This window comes from Drosophila nasuta, chromosome X (assembly GCF_023558535.2).
Source record: "Drosophila nasuta strain 15112-1781.00 chromosome X, ASM2355853v1, whole genome shotgun sequence".
Lineage (NCBI taxonomy): Eukaryota > Metazoa > Arthropoda > Insecta > Diptera > Drosophilidae > Drosophila > Drosophila nasuta.
The window spans coordinates 12,873,680-12,897,509 of NC_083459.1; the positions used below are offsets into that span (position 1 = coordinate 12,873,680).

The 23,830-nt window shown below is 33.6% G+C and overlaps 1 protein-coding gene across 9 annotated transcripts in view; it reads left to right on the plus strand.

Annotated features, from left to right (window-relative positions):
* Positions 1 to 23,830, plus strand: part of LOC132797214 (pneumococcal serine-rich repeat protein) — a 202,724-nt gene that overhangs the window by 18,595 nt on the left and 160,299 nt on the right. For all 9 annotated transcript variants that reach the window (XM_060808795.1, XM_060808794.1, XM_060808796.1 and 6 more), the window contains exon 3: positions 16,794 to 17,732. The gene's annotated coding sequence lies outside the window, so the exon portion shown is untranslated. The remainder of the gene's footprint in view (positions 1 to 16,793; positions 17,733 to 23,830) is intronic.

The window sequence follows — 23,830 nt, forward strand, 5'->3', positions numbered from 1 at the left end:
TCCCAAATATCACTTTTAATGAAACAATAATTAAAATTATCAATTAAATGAAAAATATACATTAACTAAAAGTTAGCTAACAAAATATAATACTTCAGTTAACAATGTGAAACAGGTGCGAAAAAATTGTATTTCTATTTTATATAGTCTCTGAGTTCTATGTGTTCAAACGGACAGACGGACAGACAGACAGACTTTTTTGGGTCGGTTGTCGGTTGTCTCTTTCTGCCGTTCTTTCTCAAAATTGAACAACTCAATTGACATTCTCTCAGTTAATGAGATAATCAAACTCTGTCTTTAGATAAACATATTTTTCTTCTATATTTTAATATTAATAACTTATTATTTATTATATTAAATGCATTCATTTTACATATTAGTTTGTAACTTCACATTTGCAATTTTCCCAATTGATTGCATATTTCAAAAGTTTTGTGAATTTCTCAATTTACCAAGCTTAAAGCGAGCTTAAAGCTGTGCGAATTGACCATTGAATAACATTCGAAATTCAAATCATTGTCAAGCACTTGCCTGCTCCTTCTTCTTCTCCTCCTTCTTCTCCTTCTCCCCCTCCTTCTCTTCTTTGCTTGTGCTTGCTGTGTTTATTAAAGCTCAGTGCTTGGCATCTAAGTCTGCTGCGCACCCCACATACATGTCTGTGTTTCCCCCTCCCCACTCACTCTTCCCCTCTCTATCTCTCTCTCTAGCTGCACGCAACGTTTGTGTGTGTGTGTGCAATTCGTTGCAATGCTTCAAAAGCTTGCAGAATGTGAAACTTTGGCAAATGAGGGTAACAAAAACCAAAAAAAAAAAAAAAACTTGCAAGAAAATAAAATATATAAAAATATACGAATATAAAGTACACACACTCCTCCCTCTCCCTCTACCTATTCCCCTCTCTCTGTCCCTCTCCCACCCCCGCTGAGCTAATGCAAATACAACCCTGTGGCATTGGCAAAAGCTTATTGCCAAAAACAGTCGCAAAAGGAGCCAGGAAGAGAGGAGAGTGAGAGAGAGGGGAGAGCGGGAGCAAGGCGACGAATTATATTGCATAAAATAAAATAAAACTAAGATGCCGCCAGCACACACACACACACGAACACACACACAACAAAGTGAGAAAGAGAGTGGGCAGAGGGAGAGCAAAAATGAGAAACAAAAGAAAGCGGCAAATGCAACGCTGATGAGTGGCTTTAAAATTCCACGCGGGAAACGCCGGCGCGCAGCATATTTTAACCACCAGCAGCAGCAGCAGGCGGTGCATAGGCAGAGGGAGGGTGTGAGAGGGAGAGTGAGAGGGGGAGAGAGGGGGGAACTGGCGACGCCACCATGAGAATATCAACACCATTGCCGAGCCGTTGAAACTTTTGTTTTGTCCCAATTTTTTCGTGTGCAACTTCGTTTATTTTTCGCTTCCTTTTTTATCGTTCTCGCATTTTTTTGTGTTTTCGTGTTTTGTTTTTTGGCAATGCGTCGCTGCCACGGGACCCTCGTCGCAATTTTTGCGGTAACTTGGTTAAGCTGCCGTCCGTCCGTCTGTCCGTCCGTCTGTCCTTCAGTCTGCCCCGAAAATGCGCCGCATCGCATATGTAGAAAACTTTACACACACACACACATATACGTATTTTGTATACATGTGTATGCACATAAATTCGTGTACTCCATGCATTTTTATTAGGTTTCCCCCTAACCGAAAACCAAAAAACCAAACCAAACCGAACCGAACCGAACCGAAAACCCACTCAGCTACCCTCAGCTGAAAGTTGTTTGTTGTTTTGGCAGAAGAAGGGGAATTATTTTCGGTGCCTATCGCAACTTTTTGGCATTCTTGAGCTTTGGTAGCCAAGTGGAACCAAAATTCTACAACTACATTCTGTTGCAGTTGTTCTTGTTGTTGTTGTTCGAAAACTGAAAAACTGACCGATTGTTTTTTTGATCTAGCATCATGAATTCCAAATGCTCTTACCTGAATTTTCTCAAACGTGAAGACAAATATGTTCACTTACTTAGTTGTGATACATTTTAGAATAATACTATTTATTTTTAAGTATAATTTTTAAATCAAATTGATTATTTGTTATATAAATGATATATAGAATTATTATATTATAGAGGTTATTTAAGAAATACTTAGGTATGGTATGGTATGGTATATTTTGAATGTAGTACAATACCGATATACCAAATAGAGACTTTGGTATTTTAATATGTATGTGGTATATTTTCGGTACATGTAGAATATGTTTTTTTTTGGAAATTGGTAGCGGGTATCTCAAGTCGATCACTTTTTTCCCAATTCATTCACTTTACTTTAGTTGTGAATGAATAAAAATTGTATTCCTTTAAAATAAAATTGATTATTATTTAAGTGGATTGAACAAGTAATTAATACTTTACTTTGCACTCTTTACGCCACTTTAGTTGTGATCCAGTCAAAAATAATAAAATTTATTTAAATTTCTAAATGCAGATTCCATTTGTAAATAAATAATAATAGATTCACTTAAATTTTTCTTTAATTTAGTTCAATTTATTCCTTTCTTTTTTTTTAACTACTCTATCTTTCTTATTTCTAAATAAGATTCAACGCTGCAATTTGTAAATGATTCTTTTTGCAATCTTCATTCTGCACTTTTGCTTCAAGCTATTAAATTCAAATTTTTAAGCTAAAAGCATTTTCTTTTCAACAATACAAAAAACTATTTTATACTATTTTTGAATGGCTTTCACATCATTTTGTTGATGTTTAGTTGATGTTTCAGTCCTTCTTCTAACTTTTATTCAGTTGCAATACATTTAAAGATAAATCAAATCCTTCAATAATCCTTCTGTCTGTTTTTCAATGCCTTGGTCATGGTTAATTACAACAACTTGAACTTTATTTAAAGTGCAGAATTCTTAACAAAATATTTCGTGCATTTAATTAAAGCTTCAATGTTTTATCGAATCGAAGCAGTAAAAACTTTACAAAGTACATACAATTTCAGTTTGAATAATAATCATAATAGTAATTATGATTTTATGACCGGTTCGACTATTAGTTCAACATTGTGGCAAACAGTTTTCATAATATCTCATAACTGGCCAGGCGATCCATCAAACCAAATTGCAGTTTCATGCAGCAAGCTCCCCAAAAATGAATGAAAAACAAGAAAAACTCAAACTTTGGCCTAGCCTCAACTTCACATCGAAAGCCCCAACACAAACATTAAAAAATAAATAAAAAAAAATAGAAAGAGAAAGAGAAAATGGAAAAAGGCGACGTAGCCTGCGATTAAGTCTGGGCAAATTGTTGTGTGCATTTGCTGAAGGATTTTTTTGTTGGTGGGGCGAAAGCAAAAGAAAAGAAAGCAAAGTTGCAGTCGTAAAGCAAAAACCCAATATAATATTGTATCATGCACACACACACACATATCGTATATTTCATATATGTATATATACATATATAGATTTATATATAAATATGTATTCTACATAAAAAGAACAACATCTGTCTGGCGCTTTTCGATACCCTCGCCGGCTGGGTCAACAAGCTTTTTCTATGTATCTAGTAAACGAATATACTCTATATAGTATACTCTATGTAGTATAAAATACTCGATATACTATATTTATGTTATAACTAACTGATCAGCTAAAAAAAAGTTTAGTTTTTTGTGGAAAGTTTAGTCGAAACTGTTGCATTAAATACACAACTTTATTATACACAACTACTTTAGATTTATTATAATAAATTTAGAATAATTATTGGAGTAAAGTTCGTAAATTTGTCAACAGATTTTAAAGCAGAACAGTTTGACTTTAGAACGGAAATATATTTTTGTGTTCTTATGATGAAATGATTGGAATTAGTATTATAGAGCAAGTATTCTGGCTATATAAACTTTTAATCCTTATGGGGATATCAGAAATTTATGGTAGCTATAGTTGAAATTGGTTCAAAAATGTCATATATTACTAGCATATTTGTGACATCCATTTTTTGCCAATATATTTTATTCTAATAAAAGTAGTTTTAAATCTAAATGTTATAAAAATTTATAAACTTAGTAGACTCGCTACGCATAGCCCAATTTTTGTCTGACGCCATAAACTATATATATTCTTGATCAGCAAGATTTTCGAGGTGTTTGTATGAATACCTAAATTTCAGAGACTATAAGAGATAGTATTATTTTTTTTTTTCTGAGAACAGTTGCTATCAAATATACTGTTTGGTATATTTCAGTAATTGTTTGGTATATTTATTTGACATATTTAAGTGGATTGACACAGTTTGTGTATACCGAATTTACTTTTGTTTGGTATATACTAAATATAATATTTTGGTACATTTTTAGTATTTTTTGTTGTAATATTTATTTATGTGATATTAGCGTAGTTGTTATACAATATGAAATGCACTTTGTTTGACATATATCACATATACTTTGTTTGGTATATACCAAATATACGCTTCGGTATTTGTTTGGTATAATTATTTGGTATATTTAAGTGCTATTGGCGTAGTTGTTATATACCAAATATACTTTATATGGTATATACCAAATATACTTTGCTTGGTATATATCAAATATCGTTTGTTTGGTATATTTATTTGGTATATTTAAATGATATTATCACACTCTTTTGCTTTTATTCACTGTGGCTCTCTTTCTTCGTTAATTTATTAATTGAAAATTTATGAGAAACTTGTTTATATACCAACTATACCTTTTGGTATATTGATGTGGTATATTTCATCTCTTAAATATAGCTTCTCTTATATATGAAAGGGTATTTAGTTAGCTGGCAAACATTGCAAGGATATTTGAAGTTCGTGTTGTCGATGGCTTCAAAAGTGTTTGACTTTTTGTCTTTTTTTTGGTGTAAAACACACACACACACACACCTTGAACGTCGCGGCGAGTTTTGTAGAGTTCAGTGCGGTTCACAACTGTAGCTGTGTGTTCTATGTGTGTGTGTGTGTGTGTATGTTACGTGGCCGGTTTGTAACACATTCCGTGTACTGAAGTATTGCAAAAAAAAAAAGAAACCGAAAAAAATAAAGAAAAGCAAGTAAAAGGGTTAAACACGCGGCGACAGGATAACCGGGCAATGAGGCAGAGAGCGGGAGAGAGAGGAGAGACGACCTCCCCACCCTCCCTCCAACACTCAACCGTCTCCCCTAACCCGCTGTACCCCTCTCTCTTGTCTTGTCTTCACCCCTTGTGAGCCAAGCGAGTGTCCCGCTTATATTGTATATCGCATGTATTTTTCGGTAATTTTTGGCAATTCTTCTTCCTTTTCGTTGTGTTTTGCATTTTGCATTTTGTATTTTGCGCGTTGTGTGTGTGTGTGTGTGTTCTTTATGTTTGGCATTCCTTGCTTTTGTTGTTGTTGTTGTTGTTGTTGTATTTTGTATTTCGGGCATTTTTCCGGGGGTTGCAGCAATTGCATCCCGTGTGGTTGCTGCGTTGTGAAGTGGAACGCGTGTTGACGACTCGAGCTGCGACAAGCTGCGGAGGACGACCCCAAATGCCACTTGTGTCCTCGTCCTCATCCTCGTCTTTGTCCTCGTCCTCGTCGTCATCGTTGTTGCCGTCGGCTAGTTTTGTTGAGTTGCTGCTTCGTTTTGCGTTTTGGGACATTTATTTGTGGCTGTGTGCCTCACAACTGTGTTGCACGCACTTCCGGCCGCATTTTGAGCCGAGTTTATTAGCCCTGGCCAAAAAGGCACACAACACAACACGGGGGTCAGCACATGTCCTTTTTGTTTCGTCCTTGTTGTGATGAGTTGCCTCACTCACACTCACACTCTCATTCTCGTTTCTGTTTTTTTTTTTGGGGGACTTGCACTTGTCGCGCTGTTGCATCTGCCCCTGGCGGGGGCAAAAGCAAGCGCGCAACGCTGTCACAATTAGAAATGAAAGCGAACTCGCTGCTGCCTTCTTGTCAAAGGGTAACGCAGCTTATCAGGCCAGCGGCTGCTGTTGCTGACAGTCAAGGCAAATCGACTTTGACAGCCGACTGTGCAACATCGTAATCATCATCATCATTGCGTTGCAGTTAATGAGCAGCTGTATTCAGCGAGTGCGTGTGCCGCAGCTTTTCATCACAGCACAAAAAGCCACAAAAGGAATCAAAGTGCATGCATGACAGAGACAGAGACAGCAACAGAGTGTGGGAGGGAGATAGCGCACATACAGCACTGTTAACTTTGGGATCACAGTTGTAATCTTATAAAAGCTCACAAGTCTAAGCCTTGTAATTGGCGTCTTTTAATGCGCTTGCAGCTTTTAAAGCTCGCCGCTTCGACTTGTGACTTAAGCTCTCGCTTAAGCTGCGGCTATGCGCCCAAAATATGCTAAAGCACACGCAGCTTACTCATTAATCCATATCATTAGAGTCAAGAAAATGTTAATGTCAACTTTTCTTAAGTTGAAACACATATTAAAAAAATTATATTTAACATAATAGCAAATATAAATCTAATTTCAAATTTATAAATTGAGGAAAGTTATATTTTACTTTTCTTAAGTTGAAATACAAATTAAAAAAAAAATATTTAACAAATTTACAAATATAATTTTAATTTCAAGTTTATAATACATTCTTCTTTCCTAAATTTCTTCGTTCATAAATTGAGAAAAGTTCTATTTTGCTAAGACCAACTAGTTTTTTAGTTGAGGAGCTTTAAAGCTGATGATTTCTAATATAATTCTTTAGTTATTTACTTATTATCTTTAGATAGATAGATTGTAAGAATAAAAAAAAATAAAAATTCTTTAGTAAGCTATCAATTTCTTACTATATACTTTTGTTTATGAGCTGGTTAACTTTAAAGCTCTTTATTTATGTGTTTCTATAAAACATTTTAATAGTTTGCTAAGAGATTAATAACAAACATGCTTTAATAAACTTCGAGCTTTTGCGAAGTTTTCTTTTCAAACAAATACTATGTCCAATTTATAATGTTGTTTGGCTTAAATAGATTGTTGGTTTGTTGATAGAATGAATAGAAAATCATTTAATAAACTATGAGCTTTAGCGAAGTTTTTTTTGTGTGCCAGCTTTAAAGCTGTTTAATTCGAATATGTATTTAAAAAAGAAATTTCTATAGTTTTAAAAAGATTAAAACTGATTAAATGAATAGTCTGTTAAGAGTTTCGCAAAGTTGTACTTGTTTTTTTTTTTTTTGTATGAAATACTTTCTCTGTTAAAAAGCTTTAAAGCTGATTAAATGATTGTTGTTAATAATAGATTAAACGTTTTGAAGAACTTTGGCTCAGCTCATTAATTATTGAAAACTTTATAAATTTGAGCAAATTTGTTTTGCTTTATTTATAGGATTATCTTTTTTGTGATTCTTGTTGAAGTAAAAATTAATTGATTAAAAGTTTGAATATGAACTTGCGCAAAGTTTCGATGAACTGCATTGCTGTGGTAATGTCTGTGGCACTAACCACTCGATTAGTTGCAAGTGCAACGCGAGCATGCCACAAGCCACGATGAGACAAGATGCCACTGATGCTGCTGCTTCCGTTTTACAGGACGATGGCAATGAACGATTCATGGAATGCAACGCATTTCGACGACCTTTCATTATCTCGTCGCGTGGGAGTGAGAGAGGTGGAGGAAGAGAGAGGGGAGGAGACGTGTCCCCTTGGGTGCTTTTCTTCAAGTTTATTGTTGTTTGTTGCCTTTGTCAACAGGCATTGTTGCTGTGTGTCGTCAGTGCGAAACTCTTCTTTTTTTTTGTTGTTTTTTGTGTGTGTTTTTCTTTACATTTTCCTTTTGCATTTCTCATCTCGCATTTTCTTTTTTTTTGCAGTATTTGTTGTTCCTGTTTTTTTTTTGCAAATTGCGTGAGCTAGTTGCGAGACTGCGACGTCGACGTCGACGCCAGGATCAAAGGCGCTTTGCGTGGCATCTAAGTTTCGTTTCGTTTCGTTTCGGTTTTTCTTTTTTGTGTCGTTTGCTTCTTTCTTTTTTTCCCTGCTGCGAGAAGTGCGTTTTTGAGTGCACTTCAACAAAAAGAAACGCAATGCAACAAAAGCCTTTGCTACCTACCCCAAAACTCAAACCCAAACCCCAAGTGCAGCCCCTTCTCTTTCCCTCTCTCGCTCTCTCTGCTTTGTAGTTTCGCCGACGCCAAGAGCATTGCCTACTTCTAGGCGCACTAAAATGCGTTTATGCATAATTTTGTAGGGTCTCCTTTTTTTTTTTTTTCCTTTTCAGCTCTTGGCGTCGGCTTCTAATTGCAGTGCCTGCGACAAAGTTTGCGCCATAAATTATTATTAATTATTTGAGCCCACCCTCTGTGTGTTTGTGTGTGTGTGTGTGTGGATGCGTGTGCTCCACATATCGATTGCATTTTGAAATAAAAAGAAAGCAAAAAAAAAAAATGAGAAAAAAAACGCCCAAGTGGCAGCTGACGATGCCGCCAAATGCGTGCTCAAGTGTTTGTGCGAAAGAAGGCGGCATCAAACGCACACACACACACACACACACACACCGACACACACACACATCGACACACACACACACACACTTGGTGACATGCACTCAGAAGTGACAATGTCCCAAGTGGCGCCCTGTTAAGAGCCTACGCAATACGCCATCAAAAACGCTTCCTTCCCTTTGGCCTGGCTGCAGGGTTCAATGCAGGTCACCAGCAAGTCCCACAAAACTCATATATATATAGTATATCTCTATCCACATACTATACAATATATCGAAGAACATATCATTAAATAGTTGATTAGAAATGCAAGCAATCGTGGGAATATTTTAGTCATTAAGTTGAAGAATAAAGTATTGAAAGTTGCCGAAATTAAGTAAATTTCTTTATTTGCTTTTTCAACACTAAGTGTTGTATAATAACACACAGCAAATAACACTAACTTTATATACAAAAATATCAGTGAATAGTTGCTTTGGTGTTGAAATTGTTTTAATGATGGTAAAATGAAACATCACGAAACTATGGAAAGGTTTTTACTTGCTTGAGCAACACTAAGTGTTGCCTAACAACACTGTTGTTGATAATACTTTGATACTTTTGAACAGTACCATAAATAGTTTAGTATATATTTTAGTGCTGAAATTAAATTAATTTAAGATTAAATGCGTCAACTTCGCACATTCATCAGCAATGAAATTTATAATTGGAGTTCTGTTTTTTAACTTGTGGCCAACACTAAGTGTTGTCTAACAACACTGTTTTGTCTACATTATTAAAGCAACACAAATTAGTGCTCAAATTGATTTTATTATTTTGTAAATTAAGTGCTTTAATTTTGTAAATTTTCATAGCAATAAAAATGACAGTCAAGTGTTGCCTAACAACACTGTTTCCTTGTCAATACTAAAACAGCTCATAATTATAAATAATTGAATATATATTTCTGCGCTCAAATTTGTCTTATTATTTTGTTGATAAAATATTTAAATTTTGTACATATTCATAGCAATTAAAATGAAGTGTTGTATAACAACACTGTTTTGTCAACAATACTAAAGCAGTTCATTATAATAATTGAATACATATTTAATAATTGTATATATTTTTAAGTGCTTAAAGTTGTCTTATTATTTTATGAATTAAATGCTTTAATTTCGTACTTATTCATAGCAATGAAAATGAAGTGTTGTATAACAACACTGTTTCGTGTAGAGAGTTGAGTTGACTAATCGAATTGTGCATAATTCAGTCAGAAATTGTGCAATCCAATTGGATTGGAACTCAACAGGACTTTGGTCAAGCAAAACTGTGCTTTTCGCTCACTTGATTGACAGCTCGCTTCATGCCTCAATCCCTCAAGCCATCAAGCCATCAATCGTGTGGACTGATTGACAACAGACTTGTCCACGGCATGACACAGACAATTTGCAGTGTGTTGATTTCACAGCAGCGCCCTCTATGTGTGTGAGTGTGTAACTTTGCCTTTTCCTCTCTCACCTCCCTCCACTGACTCTCCATCTTCGTTCGCTTTCCATGCAACAACAAGTTTTTAGTGCGTCTGCAATATTTGCATAAATTATTGTACAACAAACAATAAGTTGTTGTTGCCTTCCTTGCATTGCATTTATTTTCCAGAAAATGACGTTGTGAAAAAATGCAACAATAACTTTTAGTAGCCACTGTAGTTGTTGCTGGGCTTATGGCAGCGTATCAGTGACGGAATTCCTGGAAAAACACATAGGCAAAATGCAAGAAACAATCAACAACAACACAAAAAAAAAACCATAATAAAAGAAAAAAATTTCAAAATAAAGCAAAAACAATTGCAGCAAGAAGATCGACAACAAGAATAAGAACGAAAAATTGTTGAGCCAAGAATATGAAACTGACAAAAAAAGCCAAACGGAGACCCGAGAGCCCAGACATTCTGAAGACTTGACGACTGACGACAGAACTCGAACAGAAACCGAATCAAATTCAAAGAGTGCTCAGCTCAGCAATTCGTGGCGGGCGGTCTGCAAGTTCACTGGCGATAATAAGTCCCAATAAACAAATTATTCATCATAATTGTACAACAAAGTACAACTAAGCACATCGCAATATTAACAAATCAAAAAACGAAAAAATAATGGTATTGTGTATATTAAGTTGCTTTAAGCGGAATAACACAAACACAATCGCAATCGGTTACTTGGAGTTACATTTTCCAATTATTTTTTGGGCGTTATGCAACACTCAAAGTCCGAGAAAGAAGCAAAGCGAAGAGAAAGATAAGCACATCTTCAAAAAAAAAAATATACTTTTAAATTCGATCTTGCAAAGAAATTTTATGAAAATTTGACAACAATCAAATGTGAAGCAACAATTTTCAGTTTAAGTGAAAAAAGTGACCAGAATTTGATATTTCTTCTAAATAGTATTTCTTTACCTTTTTCTATCAGTTTTTCTTTCAATATTATTATTTTTTAGTACATAAGGAACTCTCTCTTATATTATAAACTCCAGACTTTTGTGAAATCAAAATACTTTTCAACTAAAAAATACTGCTTTCAGTACAGTCTAAATAGAGAAGTTTTTCGGTATACAGAACAACAAAAAAAAAAAGTTAACCATATATAAAAAGTTTTAGTTCAAAGTTTTCAATTCGAATTTAATATTATTTTTATATTTTGCCAAAAAGTACTAGAATACTTTGTTATTATTTTTTATTCTTAGTAAATACTTTTTTTTGGTTTAATCTATTCTTTTTTTTATTGTAAATACTTTTTCTCTGCCTTAATCTATTATATTCATTTCTTTATATATTTTTTCGTTCATTATCAATACTCTTCGAACTCATTATCTTATATTATAAATCTTCAGCCACAAAGGAAATATAAATATTTTTCAACTGAAAAATACTGCTTTCAGTATATTACTGTTTAAATACAGAAGTTATTCGGTATGCCCAATCAGTTGTAGTCTACTTTATGGAAAGCGTGTGATTCAATTGAATTTCTTGTCGCCGTCTTATGTCATCCAATAAACTGCCTCAAGATGATATTGTTCTTGTCGTGGTTATTGCTTTTGTTTTGTTTTTTGTTTTTTTTGTTTTTTTTAATGCTATCTCATGTGCAAACTGCAATTCCGTGACATGTGCCCTGTTACTCGAGCTCCATAAAATGCTCAGTATTTGTTTTTTGTTTCGATATGTTTTATTTTAATTTTTTTTTCGCTTGCTTCATTTTTTGTGTGGCAAAGTTCTAAAATTTCATAAATTCAACGAATTTGTCGCGCAGCCGTCAACGCTTGACTGGGAAATTCCGCAGTTTCTAATAAATGGCAAGACAGGCAGTTTCCTATGGTTGTTGCTTCTGCAGAAGCAGCGCAAAAGTTGCATGTGGCAAGACTGCCAAATACCCTATCGACTTAGAAGTGCATAACTCTTTAACGCGCTGATGAATTGTGATGAAATTTTCAGAATAAGAAGTCTTAGGAATTAGTTGGAAGTGTGAGGAAAAGACAACTTAAAAGTCGAGTAATAAGAAAATTGTAAGGAATATTATGAAATCATAAATACTTAAAAAAAAAATTGAAAGTACTTTCAGTAAGAGCTGCTTGTTATTGAGTTTATTTACTACAAATGATATTTTATTTATTTAATAATTCTATTAAACATATTTCAACTAATTTAATATATAATATATTGTAAAGATCGACAAATTTGCATAACTTGAAAGCGCGCTGATGAATTCTGCTGAAATATTGAGAATGTGAACTCTAAGAAATAAGTTGGGAGTGTAAGAAAAAAAAAAAGCTGTAGGTTGATTAATAAGAAAATGATGAGGAATATTAGAAAATCAAAAATACATAAAAAAAAAATAAAAGTTATTAAGACTTTGTTATTGTTGACTTTATTTAATACAAATGATATTTTATTTTAATAATTACATTCATCTTTAGATCTAAAGATCTTTAATAGTAAATTCGTAAAGAGTTTGCCGCTCTTTCAGCATGTGTTGTGGAGTGAGGATCGCAAACAGTTGCTGCTGCTGATGATGATGATGATGATGATGATGATGATGATGTTTATTATAATTGCATAAATTTATTGTCAACAGCGACGGTCACGCATGGTAACAGGAACTGCGATGTCCTTGCCATCGTTGTTGATGTCCTGTCAGCCTGTGAGCTTATCATAAATAGCCAATGCGATCGATAAGTGAGAGAGCGAAAGAGGGAAAGAGAGAGAGGGAGAGAAGGATGTCGAAATGAAATGGGAAATATATATGCAGAAAGGAAAACGAAATTAAAAGACGCAAGACGCACGTTGCAATTCGCATTGTCAGGAATAAAACAAAATTTAATGTGCAAACGAGGGAGAGAGAGGGAGAGGGAGAGCGTTGTGTCTGCCCCATTTCAAGTTGCATTCCTCCTCATTTGCCATTCCAGCGCGCTCTGTTGTTTCATTCAGCATTCAACATTCAACATTCACCTGCGACTTGCTTGCAACTTTGCAACTTGGTGACTTTGCGACTAACTGTCGAGAGGTTTTGTCGCTCATTCTCAACTTTTCGTCCCGCTCTGCGTTCCGTCTTTCTGTCCGTCTGTCTGTCTGTCTGGCAACATTAAAAAATATGTCGATGGCATTGTGCATGCCCTGGCTGGCTGCAACTTCAACTGTTGATGCAACACACTCGCACACACTAAGACACTTGCAACCATAACAGCCATATCAAACAGCTGTGCAGACATTTTAAGCAGCTAGTCATCAAGCTGTCGCTGTCGTCGTCAGCTTTTTGGTTTGGGCCGCGTTTGTCTGCGTCTCTCTTTCAGCGTCGCTCAGCGGGTGGAGCATTGTAAGGTGCATGCAACACACTCACACACAGACAGACAGAGACAGCGACAGCGACAGTTAGACAGACAGTCTGAGTCTAGTCATAGACATATTCTTCGCCGTGTTTGGTATTTACCCAACAACCTTTGTCTGTCCAACGGTCCAACTCACTCTATCTATTCCCCCTCTCTTTTTCTCTCTCTCTCTCTCTCTCTCTATCTCTCTCTCCCAGTCCACCACTCTCTGTCTCTGTCTCGCCGTCTGGCATTTGTTTTTAACTGTCTGGCTAACTGGCTCCTTCTGATTGCGTTGCGTTGACTTGCAGCTCCTTTTATTTCATTTGCGCCTTCATTTTTGTCAGCAATGTTGCCTTCGATTCCACAGCAATCCAAGTGTGTTGATCAAACAAAAGCTTGCAAAGCTGTTGAAGCTTTATTCTACAGCAAAGCTGTTTGAAGCTGCTTTGAACTAGTTGTCATAAAAAAACATAAAAAGCTGCTGAAACTTTATTCTAGAGCAAAGATGTTTGAAGCAGCTTAGAAATAGTGGCCATTAAAAGCTCTATTTTACAAGTTTATTAATCAAATGCGCAGTTTTTAATGTGAGAACTTTTAAAGCTTTATAAAAGGAGTTGAACCCTTAACTTATTTGTTGTGAGCGTAACTCAATAATATTATCTGAGAAATAAAAATATTTAAATCAACTAAAAGTTTAGAAGTTGATTTTTCTTACTAATCAAAGTTGTAAAAGTAACTAGAGATTAATCTAAAGCTTAATTCATTGAACATAAGAGAGATTGGGAAAGTTGAAGTTAGCTTTTATTTGTAACTGTGGTTTAAAGTTCAACTCAGCAATATTGGCTGAGCTTTTACATTAATCAACAAATTTTATGGCAACTAAAAGTAATTTCTTCTAGAGCAAAGTTGATTAAGTAACCAGAGATGAATCTAAAGCTTAGTTCATTAAACACAAAAGAGATTTAACTTTGCCCTTAAAGCTGAAGTTTGTATTTTTTGTTGCTACAATAGCTGTAAGCTAAACAACATTGATTACTCGATGGTATTATTCCAAATTTTATAGCAATTAGATCACATAAAAACTTATAAGTTGCTGATTAAGTAAAAATTGATTTATGTAAAAATTATTCTTTAGGGTAAGTGAATATTTGTATTAATGTGCTTTGCGCTCTGTTTGACACAAGCTTTAATCATGTTTGAAAAAGTGACTGCTTTAAGCTTCATGCTTTTGCTTTAAGTTGAGCAACGTTTGAATATGTGAATGTGTGTGTGTATGCAAATGAATAGTATTCAAGCGATTCACTTGCTGTTGTTAACAAGTTTTTGCTAAAGCTTTCAGGATATCGCTTGCCGTGAACTTGAACTTGTTGCCCAGACAAAGTCACAGACAGACAAAGCATAGAGAGAGAGAAGGAGCAAGAGAGAGAGAGAGAGAGGGGAAAGAGGGAGAGGGAAGGAAAAGGGGTTGAGGCACTGACATTGAGGCAACCTACTTATGAGGCAAAGTAAAAGTTTTTCAATGTCAGAGCGCAACTTTTAGATGCCGCACATGATGCTGTAGATATATAACATAGAGCTGATAGAGTGCGATGATGATGCTGCCGCTGCCGCTGCGTGCCACATGCCACCACGCTCGCGTTGCAAGTTGATTAAAATATGCTGCTTATATGTGTATGTGTGATGACGTCAGCTGCAGCTAAACTTGGCGAACAATTTGGTGAGTGAGTGTGTGAGAGAGCTTATAATTCAACTGTTGACATTGTCGCTATGACTTTTCAACGTCATAATTAAGCGTGCCACATGTTGCAGCAGCACCAGCAGCAGCAACAACAATGCAACAAAACTTTCCATACATGTGCTCTCCCTCTCTCCTTCATCTATCTCCATCTCGCTCGCTCTCTGTCTCGTCTCGCGTTGCACTTGTGTGTTGCAGGGCACTTGAAGGCAGCCGCAGACAGTTGCCAGACTTTTTGAGACAGACAACAACAAGAACAACAACCAGAAGAAGAAGAACAACGGTTAAAACATTCAGTGACTTTGGCATTGGCAAAAGCTCGCCTTGTTCTCATTCTCTTTCTCTTCCTCCTTCCTTCCTTGTGTTTGCTGTTGGTTCCTCTTCCTCTTCTTCTTCTTGTTCGGCAACTAAATTTGCGCTTGGTAATTAAAATAGTGAAAGTTTCACGTCAAATTGCTGTGCAATCGCTCTGTCTCGCTCGCTCTCTCTCTCTCTTTCTATGTTAGTTTGTCATAGCCTACATTTGAGCTTTTTGTTTTGCGCAAAAGTTTTGTTTACCGTTTTGTTGTTCACTGTGCAGTGTGACCATATGTTGCCTCAAGGTTGCATTCTTTGCATTCGCATCGAAAGCAATAACAATTCCAGTTGAAAGTAAAAGCAAACAAATTGCTAATGAATTAAGGAGATTGTTGCTCTTTCTTTTTTTGTTGTTATTTTCTGCACACAATTAGCACAATAATTAAGCTGACGAATGAGTCAAAGAACTGTTTGTTAGATCATGTTGGAATACTCTGACACTTGAAAGTTATCTGCCAGTTAAAAGTTATCATTATGTTAGAGTTTGTTCTCGTTAGTATAATAAATATGAAAATTAGAATAAAGCAGCTCAAACAAATTAGAAAATTGTACACACAGAAAATGAGTGCATTGAGTGGAATGTTTTAATACAAATTTAGTCCTTAGGCAATATGGAGTCATCTAAAAGTGCTTTCACATATATTTTCGGTAGTGTTGAGAAACAAATACATTTATAGAAAAATACTTTTAGTAGGTAATGCTACTATTATAAATAAATAAACACCAATAAACAACTTCTAATTCTTGAAATTGATATTTAATGATAAAATATAATTAAACATTAAAACAAATTTAATAAATAAACCTTAAAAATATATAATAAATAAAATATATGAAATAAGTAAGATGAATGAAATAAATAAAAAAAAATTAATTATATAAATTTAAAAAAAAATAAGTAAAAAAAATAATTTTAAAAAGTAAAGTAAGTAAAGAAAAAAAACAAAGGAAATAAAATAATTAAAATTAAAAAGCAAAATAAAATAAATAAATAAAAATAAAAAATAAAATAAAATAAATAAATACAATAAAAATAATAAATAAGAAAAAAAAAACAAAACAAAAAACAAAAAAAAATAAAATAAAATAAATAAATAAAATAAAAATAATAAATAAGAAAAAAAAACAAAACAATAAAAAAAAATTGAATAAATAATTTGTATGTTAAATCTGATGTTTTCTTCATGTAAAAAAATCTATCTAGCGGTATTCTATTCTGTGTGTTTTTGTTGTTGTGAAATAATAATAAAATTAATTTTTCTATATAAGTTCAACATTAATATGTAATTTAGAGTTGCTTTAAAACTCGATATAGAGAGAAGTGTTAGAAAAATGTTTTATAAAAATATAAATAAATAATCATTATAATCAACTATGAAATCAGTTAACTAATTGAGTAATTCTTTTCTTGATTATTTGCAGCATATTCTTCAAAATTCTAAATTTCAACGAAGAAGAAAGCGTGTAAAACTTAAAGAAACCCATACTCGAAATCTCGGCGTATCGAAAAGCGAATCAACGGAAAGCTTGACGACGACAACAACAACAACAACAAGAAGACGAAGACAACAGAAGAAGGAATCAAACACGCTACAACTCTGGCAGCGCTCTCTGGCTATTGAAAAATTGCAACTCTCTCATTTACTTACACACACACACACACACAAACAAGCACATACCAATACACATGCACACACACACACTCTCTCTCTCAGAAAGAAAACTTGTCGAAATATTTGCAACCAACTGGACCAATTCAATTTTTATCGATAACAACGTAAAAATCTAAAAGAACACGACGAAGAAGAAGCGGATACGGATACGGAAAGCAAAAAGAAGCTGAAAATGTTTACAAATTGAACAATTTCTTTCACAAAATAACAAAACAAAACAAAAAAGAAAATCTCTTGAGCTCGAAACGTGGCAAAAAAAAAAAAAAAACAAAAAACAAAACTCAAAACTTTCAAACTCAAAAAGCAAACAAGAAAATTACGGTTATTTTTCGGACTTAACAGTGTTGTAAAACGCTCGCAGCAACAATTTTCGGTGTGCAAAATCAAAGTGTTAAAAAAAAAACTAATTTTGAACGTAAATTGCGAAATAAAGAAAATTCAAAATTGAATAAATAAAAACTGCTGCTGCAAGAAGAAACCACAAGCAACATCCAGAGCAACAACAACAACAACAAGAACAGCTACAATATTACTAATAATAACAACAACAATTACAACAATTATAACAACAACTATCAGACCCACGACGCAGAAGACGACCCCGAACAAGAATCACAAATCAATTGAAAATTGCAACTTATGGATTGCTGGACGGGTAACGCCCGACTGGCGAGTGTTTTAGTTTAAGGTAAGTTACTCAATTAATTTCACTTATAATTAATACACAATCTTTAACAAATATGATGAACTGAGTCGAAAGCAGAGTGAATATGTGAATAATCTCCGATTTTGTTAAATCAAGTATAGAAATGTTTCATAATCCCGCAATTCTTAAGTTACAGTTTACACATGGTATTTCTTTATTAAAGTATTCAATATAAAATATACTACATAGTATATACCACATACTGTATTTTAAAGTTTTACTCTCTGGGTTTATTGTTTGCTTTATTTGTCTAAAGCAGTGTTAATATTTGAGTATTCAGTATGAAATATACTACATGGTATTCAGTATTAAATATACTATATAGTAAGTTCTAGGGACTTACTTTCTGCTTCATTTGCAGAGAGCAGAGCCAATAATTAAATAATCCTCAATTTTCTTAAACCCAGGAATATATTCGAGTCAAAAGTATTTCTTTCTTAAAATATTCAGTATAAAATATACTAAATAGTATATACTACTGTATTTTAAGGTTTTACTCTCTGGTATTCAGTATAAAATATACTAAATAGTATATACTACATAGTATATTTTAAGGTTTTACTCTCTGAGTTTACTGTATGCATTATTTGTCAAAAGCAGTGTCAATATTTGAGTATTCAGTATAAAATATACTACATGGTATTCAGTATAAAATATACTACATAGTAGGCTTTAGTGCTTTACTCTTTTAGTCTACTCTCTGCTTCGTTTACCAAAAGTAGAACCAATATTTAAATAATTCGAGGCAAAAGTATTAGATCACATGGTATTTCATTCTTTAAGTATTCAGTATAAAATATACTAAATAGTATATTTTAGGGTATTACTCACAGAGTTTACTCCCTGCTGCGAAAGCAGAGCCAATATCTGCATAATCCCCGATTTAAACCAAGTATAAAAATGCGAGTGTAAAATTTAATACCATATTGTATTTTTTCAGTATAAAATATACTACATAGTTTACATTGAGATTTTCCTCTCTGTTTCATTTGTGTGATTGTGATTTTCAATTTCAATTGAATTTCGTTTTAAGAAGCTTTGCTGTTTATTTAAGGAAATTGTGTATTAAATATCAACATTGAAAGTCCTTCAACTATACCATGATTCTTTTATATATTTATATTTATTTATATTTATATAGTTTCAAATATTTTTTCAATAAATTGCAAAATATTTCTCTTTAATCCCAACAAACTGCTGAGAATATGTGTCTTAGTAATAAATTCAAATTAAAAAGTTTACAATCGAGACTTTAACTTTCAAATTGCATTAAAATACATTATTATATATATATATACATAATTATTTTTGAGTTACTTTCTAAAGTTACTTGCGAATAAATTGTAATATTGTTCTTCAATCAAAGTTAAAAGTCAATACATCGTAAAATTATTCTTCAATCAAAGTTGTCAGAATAATATTATTAAAATTTTAATGGAATTCTCCAAAATTCTCCAAATACTAAACTGTGCAATCTTCGACTGCAATTCGTTCAAAGATTTTGTAAGTCATAAACAATAAAGTATTTTATAGTTCCTATGAATACGCGTACTTAAGCCAAGGCAAAAATTCAACGTTAGAGTGGCATTAATAATAAAAATCGAATGGATTTCTGTTTGTTTTGTGGGCGTGTCAGCTGTCAATCACTGTCCATGTGTGTGTTGGTGTGTTGGTGTGTGTAAATGTCAGTGTTGGCAAATTTTAGATAGTGCAATTAACGCAGAAACGTTTTTTTTTTGGGGGGCTAATTAAGGCAATTTTTGCAATTGAAATGCGAAGAAGAAAAACACACACAAATTGTATTTTCAATTAAAATTGAAACCTTCGCCATGTTGTGTGTATGAGTGTGTGTGTGTAAGTGTGTGTGTGTTAGTGTGTGTGTGTGTTTTGCCTGCCTCTTTGTGTATTTTGCTATGATTTTTGCATTCACTTCCCATTGTCAAAAAAGCAAAAAAAAAAGCAAAGCGCAGACGTCGCTCACTTCCGCTCGACGACAACAGCAATTAGTTGTTGTTGTTGTTGTTGTTGCTTGAGTTGTTGTTGTTGTTGTTGTCATGCATTTTGGGCTCGGTCTAAGCCAATCCGTTCCGATACGATCCGTTTCTGGCGCTGACCTTGGCCTTCAGATTCTTTTTTTTGCTCGCTCTCTATTTTTAATTTTTTTTGCTTCTTTTCGAATTTTTGTATTTGTTTGTCTTGTTTTGTTTTGTTTGTTTGTTTGTTTGTTTGCTGTTGTTGCTGCTGCTGTGGTTTCTCTTTGGGCATTTTTCCCAGGCGCCAAATGCGTTGGCTCATTAATAAAACGTTAACACCGTTAAATTGCAGACGGCAAAAATTAACGCCTAATTGATGAAATGGCAAAAGACAAATAAAGAAAGCAAACACAGAGGGGAACAAAAAGGGTTATTACTATTGATTGAAAAGCACGGAGAAGTAACTGCAATGACTGCAGCTTCCACCAGCAACAACAACAACTGCAACTGCAACAACAACAACAACAACAACAACAACAAAACAGTTGCAATTTATGCGCAGCGTGACAAATCAATTTTACTTGAGTCATTTTTAGAGAGTTTTGCCATCGCTTTTCTACGTTGCTGTTGACAAGCAAAGTTGTTGCGTGATCAGCTCAGCTCAGCTCAGCTCAGGTTCAACTCAACTCAGTTCAGTTGTGGACAGAGTGAGAGGTGGGGGGAAGTAGGTTGGAGATTTCGCACGCTCGCTTCGAAGCGAAGCCGTTATCATCAGCATAAATATGTGACATTTACGAGTAATGGCAAATGACGTTGCCACAACAGCAATAACAACAACAACAACAACAGCAACAACAACAACAAAGTACAGACAACATTAGCAAATAGTTTTCATATTACAGTTGCAGTTGAAAGGTTGCAAGTTTCGCTGTCGCTGCTGCATCGATTGCCACGCTTGCTCTTTTTTTGTTTGTTGCCTCAAGATCGTGCCGCATTGAATTGAAAGCTGCTTTTTGAACTTACCACAAGTTGCCAGCCAGAAAAGCTCAAAAAACTTTAAAGAATTAAAAACTAATATGCATTTGAATTCATATATTTAACATTTACATCTTATTTTTAAATTAAACAACTTTAACTTTGCTTCAAAAGCTCAACTAAGATAAAAGAAAAATAAAACACTATTAATTTTAATTCAAGTTTTTTTAAATTTACCCAATTAACATCTTATTTTAAAAGTAAACAGCTTTAAACTTTGCGTGAAAAGCTAAAAAAGCTCAATTTAATTCAAATATTTAAAAACTTACAAAATTCACATCTTATTTGAAATGTTACTTTAAAATTTAAACAAAACTCTCGAAAAAGTTTAATAATATTAATAGTAATAATACTTATATTAATTTTAATTCAAATATTCAAAATGTACATTTTATATTAAAAGTTAACAGCTGTAAACTTTGCTCGAAAAGCTCAAGAAACTTTAAAGAATTAAAAACTAATATGAATTTGAAATCAAATGTTAAAAAACTAACAAAATTCACATCTTACAACTTTAAAATTTGAATAAAACTCTCGAAAAAATTGAATAATATTAATAGTAATAATACTAATAAAAATTTTAATTTAAGTATTCAAAATGTAAATCTTATATTAAAAGTTAACAGCTTTAAACTTTGCTTGAAAAGCTCAAAAAACTTTAAAGAAATAAAAACTAATATGAATTGAAATTCAAATATTTAACATTTACAACTTTAACTTTGCTTCAAAAGCTCAACTACTTAAGATAAAAGAAAAATAATACATTTTTAGTTTTAATTCAAATATTTGAAAACTTAGAAAATTCACATCTTATTTTCAATGTTCAATTTTATTTCTATACCATTTTTTTAATTCGAAATTTCATTTTGTGAATTTATTTATTTTGAGAGATGTATAAACATATATAAAATATATATTTCTTGGCTTTGATCTAAATTCGTTGATTGATTGTAATCAGCTTTGAATGTTGAAAGCGCTTGAAATCGAGCTTTTGGCCCAAAAGACAAGGCTGCAATTAATTACGCCAAAAATTCAGCATTGATCTCAGATCTCTTGCGACAATCTTGGCGAAACTTCGCATAGCAAAACATAACTCACCAAAACTTGAGGTTAAATCAATGAACTCAAGACAGAAAGAGAGAGAGAGAGAGAGAGAGAAATGAAGAAACAACAAGTAAGAAAGTTACATTCGAGTGTGCTCGACTGTGAGATACCCGCTACCCATTTTTAATAAAGGCAAAATATTGCGGTATTATTTTCAAAATATACCGAAAATACTATAAAAAAATACCAAAAATATACCAAACGGTATATTTGGTATATCGCTATAGTACCGCATTCAAAATACACCATAGACCATAAACTCAGACCCCTAGTAAGTAGGCGTTTTTGCCCATACAAAAGTATTTCTTTAATAACATCCACAATTTTTATCTGATCTCAACCAAATTTTCAGGAATCATAACTATTATAGTAATTATTGTATATACCAAAATTCGCAACTCTAGCTTTAAAATTATGCTTGTTATTCGATTTGCGAGGGCGGCAGTGGGCGTGGCAAAAATTTGAAACAAACTTGATCTGCGTGCAAACATAACAAATGCTGTCGAAAAAAAATTATAGCTCTATCTCTTATGGTCTCTGAGATCCAGTGTTTTATACGGACGGACGGACAGACGGACATGGCTAGATCATCTCGGCTGTTGATCAAGAATATATATACTTTATAGGGTCAGAGATGCCTCCCTCTACCTGTTACATATATTTCCTGCCGGCACAAGGTTATAATACCCTTCTATCCTATGGGCAGCGGGTATAAAAATTAAAATGCAATAAGCCAAGAAAATAATTGAACATAATACTTTCTGCCTAGGCGCAATCTTTTCACTGCTGCTGCTGCTGCGTGTGGGCGACGTCGTCAATCAATCGCTGCAACGCAGTCGGTGAAATGTGCCTTTTGAGGCTTGACGCAATCAGAGGAGAGCTCAAAGCTCAAAGCTGAGCGCTGAGCACGTTCGTTGAGCATTGCGAAAAGTGAATTGTTTTTGTGGCGCAAAATGTAATTGCCGTTAATCAACTGACGTGTGAGCTGCGTGCCATTATGAAAGGTGGCGCCTCACGCGTACTTGCGCCCACTTAAAAGGGTGTGGCAATAACAGAACAGAACACACTCGGTAGTCGACTGAGAGATACCTCGCAAATATCGATTGAGGCTATGCAAATATCATTAACGTTTATAATAGGTAAACAGCAGCGAGCAAATGCTATTCGTGTTATTTGCATCAAGTTGATTGGCAGCGCGTACGCGGCGTATACGCAATATTTGCATTCAATGCGGAAGCAAAGCGTGCGAATGAATTAAAAGAGGCGAAGGGGAGAGAAGAGAAGAGAAAGAGTGCGAAAGTTCTTACAGCAGTTGAATGAAAGCGAAACGCAGCTGATTAAATTCAATGAATGATAAGCAAAGTGAATGAAAGAGAGAGAAAGGGGGAAAAAACTGAATTATAGTATGTACAGAAAATTAATAAGAAATATAAGTAAATAATAAAATTTATAAGAACTCTTTAAATAATATATATTAATATAATGAAGTACAAGTATAAATGCTAAGAAATATAAGTATATAAAAAAATGTATAAGAATTTTTTAAATAATAGCAGAAGTATAAATGGGAACTAAGAAAATAAAAAACGACAGAAAAGACAAGTTACAATTGAGATGAAAATATTACCTTCGTAAAATTTAAATTAAAGTAGTAAGAATAAAAATAAAAGAGTATTGGTAGAAAGAGGAAATAAGTAGAAAAATAAAAATATTATTATGTGTAGAATAAAATTTGAATATATCATAAAGAAATTGAAAAATAAAAACCAAAATTTTTATGCGAAATAAATGATGATAATATAAAAAATGTGTTTATAGGAAAGAAAACGTATTCAAGACAAAAAAGATAGTTGAAATATTATAGACAGAAAAAGTAGGTAAAGAAATAAAACATTTCTAAATTAAAGACAGAATAAGTAGGAGAAGAAAAATATTATGAAAAGAAAAAAATATTATTTTGTGTGGAAA